Source organism: Helianthus annuus, chromosome 16, assembly GCF_002127325.2.
Source record: "Helianthus annuus cultivar XRQ/B chromosome 16, HanXRQr2.0-SUNRISE, whole genome shotgun sequence".
In the NCBI taxonomy this organism is placed as follows: Eukaryota; Viridiplantae; Streptophyta; class Magnoliopsida; order Asterales; family Asteraceae; genus Helianthus; species Helianthus annuus.
The window spans coordinates 201,877,764-201,886,663 of record NC_035448.2 but is presented as its reverse complement, the minus strand read 5'-3'; the positions used below and the strand labels follow the sequence as shown (position 1 = coordinate 201,886,663).

The 8,900-nt window shown below is 26.7% G+C and overlaps 1 long non-coding RNA gene across 1 annotated transcript; it reads right to left on the bottom strand.

Moving 5' to 3' along the window:
* Positions 1-1,724: 1,724 nt before the first annotated feature.
* LOC110918209 lies at positions 1,725-5,063 on the bottom strand. The gene is made up of 5 exons (XR_002581144.2): positions 4,247-5,063; positions 4,026-4,144; positions 3,170-3,781; positions 2,094-2,151; positions 1,725-1,994 (listed from the first exon to the last, which is right to left on the bottom strand). It is a non-coding gene; the product is annotated as an uncharacterized LOC110918209 (long non-coding RNA).
* Positions 5,064-8,900: the final 3,837 nt, after the last annotated feature.

The following is an 8,900-nucleotide window of genomic DNA, read 5'->3' as shown; positions in this document are numbered from 1 at the left end:
TTCTTATTTGTTGTACAAATAGTTTGACGAGAGTGTTTCAAGAATGACTTCTAAACACTTTTATGAAGATTAAGATACAAGTTTACTATTTTGCGCCAAATGTTTGCAGTTTTTTATGGCAGATGTGAGTAACTAAAAAATGGATGGGTTTTTATATTTAGAACTTTTTTAGTTCTTGATATTGGTAGGATTTAGTTTAAAACTATTTTATAAAGATAAAACAATGTTTTATTTTTGAACCGGTGTATTATGTTACACGGGGGTAACGAGTAAAACTTGGTTAAATTTTGTAATTTTGAATCTGTGAGATATCATATATTATGATTATTTTTAATAATTAAGCTTACACATACACGGGTTAAATGAGTAAAACTTGGTAGAGCAATTTTCAAATACTACAACTTTAAGGCCTAATAATATGTGTGTGTGAGAGCTTATTTTTTAATAATCATAACATATGTGTTTTATGGAAACTATAAATGCGATGAGGTGGTTTTTCTTATTTCCTTTCACTATACACATGTCAACTTCCAGCTAAAAATAACTTCTGCTTCATATGGTTGTTATCATTAACATGGATTGAAAAGTTAAGCTTTTTTAAAATAATATCTTATACACTTTATTGAAATTTTTTTACACATGGTATTATGTTTATTCTATTATAGAACATCCAAAGTTGTATAAGGAGATGTTAGAGAGATTTATGAACTATTTGAATAATTTTCCATTTTATATATATATATATATATATATAACTATCTCTTTACTGTTAAAGATTTTTGTTATTCATTTGTCATTTACAAGACGTTCACTTGCTAAGCCCGTGTACACATTTCTTTTATTTCAATGTTTATGTTAACACTATTAAATATAATATAATATATTTTGAGCAACCCGTGTAACACACGGGTACTTAAAATATATTTCAACGTATACAAAATTATAATTTTTACTTCACAATTTTAAATGACTTAGCTTTCCTGTTTAGCCACCTGTGTAACACACAGGTATTTAGTAAGAAGATAATGATTGTAATCAACTTTACAACTTGAAAATTTGACAAAAAAAGTGTTTGCGGGTTGGGCTAAGCCTTTTTGCCAACGGTTTGATTGTGTTATCCCTTAAGAGTAATCATTTCGACCTGGTAATTAGCATAAATGACGTGTATGCAAATTTTTATTGTTTTGGATTATTTTGCTAAGATTTCTTTATCTTTTTGCTGATTTGTTGAGTATTTTGGTACCATTTTGGGTTGTTTCTATTGTTCGAGCTTGCTTTTTTGTTTTCTTGAAATGTGAGTAGTTATTGATTTAATTCGATCAGTGTAAATTGACATTATATCAACTGCAGTTGGAGGCAGGAACGGCAGCGGAAGCTGGTCACATTATATCAACTACAGCTGGAGGCAGGAACGGAGAATGAAAAATTTGAAATGTAATCGTTAATTAATTTTTATAAGATATTATTTATCTTAATATTCGAACAAACCTGTAATAAATTATTTACGTATTAAAGTATAAATTTTTTGTTGTTTAGCCACCCGTGTATTACACGGGGACTTAGACTAGTTCTTGTAAAAATTGTGTTCTACCTAAAACCATCCTACGTATATATTCGAAACTAGTGATAATACCCGCGAATTTCACAGTGTTGAGAAATGATATGTTTCTTATTTTTAGAAAAAAAAATTACATTTATACTGATTCTTAAGAAACCGTGCGCATGGACTTATTATGGAAATCTGAAGTTGAAGATTAAAATACAACGAAGCATCGTACTATATATCTAACAAAACCGAAAAGATAAGTAAATGAAGGAAATACGTTTTCCTGGTCTGAAAATATAAATGGAAAGCTTATTACTCTAATACTTCTACTTGCTAGAGCTTCGTAACCAATAACCTCGAATTCGTTTTTGACCAATTGAAAAAACAGTTATCACCTAACAAAATATGTTCGGCTTCAATTATATCATGCAATCCAACAACAGCGTACCTATAGTAAACAAAATATATATAAAAAAAATTATTAGTAATAAATTGAAAAATAAAGTAAATAAAAGTAATCGATAAGATGAGTAATCGATTGACAAACCTTGTTTGACCATGAATGACTTTCAACAAATTTAAGAGTAACAGCTGAATTACTTTACCTGCTTTGCGAAAATCAAATATAAATATATTAATATTAATATTATATCATTATTTACAACGTAAATCAAATATAAATATAAATATATTTATAGTATTATATCAGTATCCACCGCAACACCATTTTCATCGCCACAATTGAAAATATTTCAAATTCCATTAACATAGGTTCTGTTTTTTTACCATAAAAATGCAGTTTTTTTGTCTAAAAAATGCATAAATTTGAAACAAACGATGTTGCTTTTTAACCCTTAAAAAGTGCAGTTTTTTGACCATGAATTTTGGTTAAAATTCTGCACTAGACAATCATTTATCATACATAAAAAGCTAGCTAACTACGAAAGACATCATGCTGGTGGTAAGTTCAACATACAGTATGTCGCTAATTTCTCGTAATGCACAACATAAAGCACAATTTATTAGCTTGAAGTTATATATATATATATATATATATATAATACAATTTATGAGAACTAATGACATTATCAAGGAAAGATGTACCCATGAAGCATCAACCCCAATTCGTCATCAAGAGTATTGGACCCACCAACGGATCTATCTACCAAAATCGAAAGCTCACATTTTTCATCTTTTAGGTAAATTCCAAGATTGATCTGGCAAATAATTAGAAATGTATTATGGGCTAAATGAGAATGGCAGGTTGTTTGGTTTGCATTGCTTCAATAAGTAGAAATGTTAATGGGCCAGTTATAAAAAATGTATAAAGTAAGTGCTAATACCCGCGAACTTCGCGGGTTTGACAAAATAATATGTTTTTGAGGTATTGACAAAAAACATTATATGTTTGTGATGATCACAAGGAAATTCTCTGAAAGAAATTATTATGGAACTCTTAGGTTTATAAAGTAAATAAAACAACCAACGTACTATTGATATAAATAAAACGAAAAGATAAAAAAATGATGAAATTGCGTTTCTATGGTATAAACAAATATGAAAGGAAACATATTTAACAAACTAAAAAATTTAGTAAAAACTTAAATAATACTAATCACTAACCTTATTATTAATCATTTCAAAATTCCAAGCAGCAGCAGCTAAAATGTACTTGTTTGTTTATTTGATGCTTATGAAAATTGGTTTCAGTTTACATCATTAGATGCAGCAAACTCTCAACGTTGCCGGCCATTAGTTTGAAGAGAATACGCAACTGATGGTTCCACCGTCTTTATTAATGTCAAAAACCACTACACTCATGCTCTCAAGCCTCTGCTTCAGGCTTGTAATGAAGAACTCGACTAATCATTTCCTGACGATTCAATCTCTTTGTCGTTTGTTCTAAGAGAACTCTGCCTTCTGGCCTTAGACATTTCTCCCATCGTAATATTTTTCATACATGTAAAAAGATATAAAAAATGCTGATTGTATCTTAGTATATCAATACCTCCAATAATATATACACATTTCAATTTAAAATAAATCAAGTTATTTTGAAAACTACAAAATATTAAACATTGTGTATTTTTCTTTGATATGTTAGAGAGAAAAAAAAAACATAGATACCAATAGCATGAGTAGACTTACGTAGCAAAAAAGAAAAAAGAAAAACCAAAGATTCTTTCTTTAGCTTCTCCTCCTCTCTTCATTACCAGCAGCCAAACTGCTGAATCCCTTCAAACAATAAAAATAAAAATAAGTATCATCATAAAAATAAGTATGTTACTCTTTTCATTCTTCAATTGTTTTTAAGGTGCGATTCTGAAATTGGATAACCATTGTTACTTACAATAAAAATAAGTATGATCAAGGAATCAAAGAAAAATCACAAATCAAAAACCCTAAAATCAAAACAGTTATATTAAACAAAAATCTTAACAAAATAAACAATGACTGTTACTTAATCTTAGAACCGTACCTGTGATTTGAACAAATCGAAGCGAAAGATGTTGCGAAATTGAAGAGGATGAGTTTCATAGCAGGTGGAGCATGAGTATCAAGAAGATGAGATTCGTAACACTTCGATTTCATGATAACCTTAACATTCAGAGATACAATCGTACCAATTTAAGAATCGGATATGGTGAAACCATAAAAAAACTAAAACAACTTTAAAGAAGCGAATCATATTAATGATACCCGTTTTCCATGATCAACAAAACTGAAGCAATGGGAAGCCTATAATATCGATCCAATCATTTAATGAATACCACTTACACCTGTGACACAGCACCAAAATCAAGCATAAATCATCGCAAAATAGAAGCAAAAACATAAAAATAAAACCAAACTAACACGAATTGATTAATAAGGATAACCTGAACGTCATCATAGCTCCATTGGCTGAACAAAAAAAGAATCGTTGCCAGCTTTTCCGTCATCCACAAAATAAAAAACAACAAACAAATTGCACACTTGATAGTTCATAAACCCTAGGTCATAATTCACTATACCAGTCCAATTAATCCAACCGTTTTGATCTAAAAAACGAACAAATTGCATACTTCATAAACCCTAGGTCATAAATCAATCTACCGATTCAATTATTCTAACCAATTTGATACAAAAAAATACGTCATCAGATCATTGTTGAAGATTAGATGAAATCGAATAGTGAAAACGTACCTTTGGAATCGCCAATGTAGAATACGACAAAGATTTAGAGATTTAAGGTTCTTGATTAGAAGAAGCTTCAATCAAAGAAAGTTAGGTTTAGAGCATTAAAGATTCAGAAAAAAAAAACTTACTTGTTGCTTATAATCGCAATTGGGGATGAAGATACATAGGGTTGCTTCACAGGGAGGAGGCTAGGGTTTCTTCATGGAGGCAAAATGTGAATGAGGGAGGTGGAAGCGTGATTGAAGATAGTTGAGAGCCGATTTAGAGATGGAGAACAGAAACTTATGATGGAATAATAAAACCCTAGGAGGCGGAGATGTATGAATGAAGATTAGAGAAGTCGGGTTATAAGTTTTATATACGGAAGGAAGAATTATGACCTGAATCACGTATTTGGATCCCGAGTCGGGTTTCACATCAGGGAAATAAGAGGAATAGAAAATGGCGGGAAAATGTGTTTTAGAGTCTCTAGATGGGGGACATGTGTCCCCTAGGTATGGCTTTTATTAGGTTAAAAAGATTTATCTTGATAAATATTTTCGTATATAAATATTCAAAATTTAAGATGTTAACATTTGAAAATAATTTGATATTTCTTGTATTCAAATACTTTCAAGTGGAAAAATATATTCTGGAAAAGAATATTTTAAATAAATTCAATAATATAAAGCCGAAAATTTGCTTAGATTGAGGCTGACAATATTATCGTACTTTCATACCCAACTCATAATACTTGGAATATAATTATATATGCTTACAACTCACAATAACCAATTATTACATACACACATATAATTCATCGTATATTATTTGTCATAAAAATGTTAAAATATGTCTAAGAATCTATACATATAATAAAAGAAACCAATTTTTTGACACTTGTCATCATATTAGGCCATATTTTATGGATAATTATAATTTTAATTTAATCTCTTCTAATTAATTATAAATAATCCTCCTACTAAATATTATTTAGTTTAATTATTACTTTTATATTTATCTATTTATTTCAAATTCAAACTTAATTATCTAATTTGATATTAGAGTAAATTACGATTTTAGCCCATGTGGTTATATCACTTTTACCATTTTAGTCCAAAAAGAAATTTTTTAAACACCTGAGCCCTCAACGTCTTTTTTTTTCTAACCCTTTTGGATCCCAACATCTTTTTTTTATTTTATGATTTTCTCGCCTCATTTAGTTATCTAATTTGATATTAGAGTAAATTACGATTTTGGCCCATGTGGTTATATCACTTTTACCCTTTTAGTCCCAAAAGGATTTTTTTTAACATCTGAGCCCTCAACGTCTTTTTTTCTAACCCTTTTGGACCCCAACATCATTTTTTTTTAATTTTATGATTTTCTCGCCTCATTTCCAAACTTATCTTATATTAATTAAATAAATAAATGAATAATGAAATAATATTAAATTTCATCCTACTTTAAATTTTGAATACCATTTTTCTATTTTTCTAATAAAATATGATTCTAAAATTTAAATTGTTAATTTAAGATATTTTTAAATAAAACAAATTATTTATCACGAAAACCAAACTTTGTATTAATATATGAAATATTTTTATTTTCATTGCTAAAAAAATTATTATATCGATTTTATTAGATAATTTATAAATCGACTTTTCAGAATTGGTACCAACATTTTATCACTCAAATAGATATTGATTTGCTTCTTGAATAATATATCTTCTTTTCAAGAACCATCTTCACAATCACCATATCCATCGCGTATCGAGTATTATCCATTAGTATATTGAAAGATATGACTTTTTTGTTATTGGTATATAAAATTAGATTTATTAAACTTGTGTAATACACGTGGTTTTTTTTATAGATATACCTTTTTATTATTTACTATACAAAATTACATTTATTCGACCCGTGTAATAGATGAGGTTTTTTAAGATATACCTTTTTATTATTTGATATATAAAATTAGATTTATTCAATTCGTACAATACACGGGGTTTTTTTAAGGATATATATTTTTTATTATTTAGCAACGGAAATTTCATTTATTCAACCCGTGTAGTGTAATACACAAATTTTTAAAGATGTAACTTTTTTATTATTTGGTATATAAAATTACATTTATTTAACCTGTGTAATAAATGAAGATTCTTAAAGATCTATTATTTTATTATTTGGTAAACAATATTACATTTATTCAACTCGTGTAAAACAAACGGTTTTAAAGACATAACTTTTTTATTTGGTATACAAAATTATATTTATTCAACCCGTACAATATGGTTCTTATAGATATAACTTTTTATTGTTTAATAAATAAAAATTATATGTATTCAACCCGTGCAATAAAAGAGGTTTTAAAGATATATTGTTTTATTATTTAATATATAAAATTCATTTATTCAACCCGTGTAATACACGGGGTTATAACCTAATCTATACATATAATAAAGTAAACCAATTTGAGACACATGGCAATCAATGAGACTATCTAGAAATCTATTTTCCCTCCTAAAATATAATCCCTTTAGTTTCATGGTTAACCCTAAATTCAAAATAATAATAATAATAATAATAATAATAATAATAATAATAATAATCTACTTGAATATTCTAATAGTCTACTTGAATATTGTGAATTTCATTTAAGTTTCGGTGTTTTATTGGATAAGATTTGAGTTTTAAAAGAAGAATATTTTATTTTCGGTCAGATGTAGAAATAATAAAGTATATTAAAATAAATAGATATATATTGACTTTAAAATATGATGTTACAAATAATATTGAATCCCTAAATTCAAAATAATAATAATAATAATAATAATAATAATAATAATAATAATAATAATCCTGAAATCTGATCTCCCTTCACATATCAATTTGATTTTATTATTATTTACCCATTTAAAAAACATAAAAAAGCAAATGTTTATAAATTATATATTTTATATATTTTATAGTAAAGATAAGTTTATAATTTCAAAGTAGAAAAATCACTTTAAAAACATAATCAACTTCAAATGGTTAATACCTTATCAACTTCAAACGTAATCAACTACTAATATATTTAGATTATTATAACAAAAATATTAGCACCAGAACAAAAAAAAAAAAAACATATTCATTTATCGAACAACCAATTCATGAAAATCAATAGATTTATGAATATAAAACACGTATTAGTAATTAAAAATTATATTAAAATAAAATACTATATAAATTAATATTGTAAGATGAAAGGAGAGGGTGTCACGTGACATTATTTGAAATTCTTTATTTTATTTTATTATATAATTTGACATATTAAATAAAAGAAAAACTTTAAGGAACCCCGTGTATTGTACGGGTTGAATAAATGTAATTTTATATACCAAATTCATACTATAAATAAACTAATATCTGACACGTATCATTCATTGGAGTTATCTATTTTTTATTTTCCTAAAGAAAAATTAAAAACATCTTATCTTAAATTAACAATTTTAAATTCGAAGATAATACTTTGTTAGAAAAATAGAGGTATTCTATTTCAAATTCAAAGTAGGATACGATTTAATATTAATTTAGTATTTAATTAATATAAGATAACTATACAAAAGAGGCGGGGAAACAGAAAATTAGATGGTTCCAATAAATGACATGTGTCACACATTGGTTTACTTATCTCTTTAGTTTCATAAATAATCCTAAATTAAAAAAAATAACCCTAAAATCTTGGTAATAGTTAATCCTAATTTCAAAAAAAAAATCCTGAAATCTTAGTAACAACTTTCCAAATCTTCAAATAATACATTTAATGAAAATATTCGTAAATTATCATTATTCATGTTACATCTTTTTTTTAAACATTGAGTGTCTTTGTAATTTACATCCAATTTATCATTAAATTTAAATGTAATGTAATACGTAAATACAATAATACGTATTATATAATATATTTATTTTTGTATTATTTTTAGCGACAGTTTGATTACAGTCTTCTCTGATAAATTTTATAATACTAACATACATCATCTTTATATTAACTTATTTATGTCAATTGGTATATAAATGTCTCCCTCTTTAGTTTGTATTTACAAGAAATATTTATTAAATAGTTTAAATTGTTTAACCCGTGTAACACACGGGAAACTAACCTAGTACCTAAATATATTGTAATATACCTAATTACATCGATCTATTA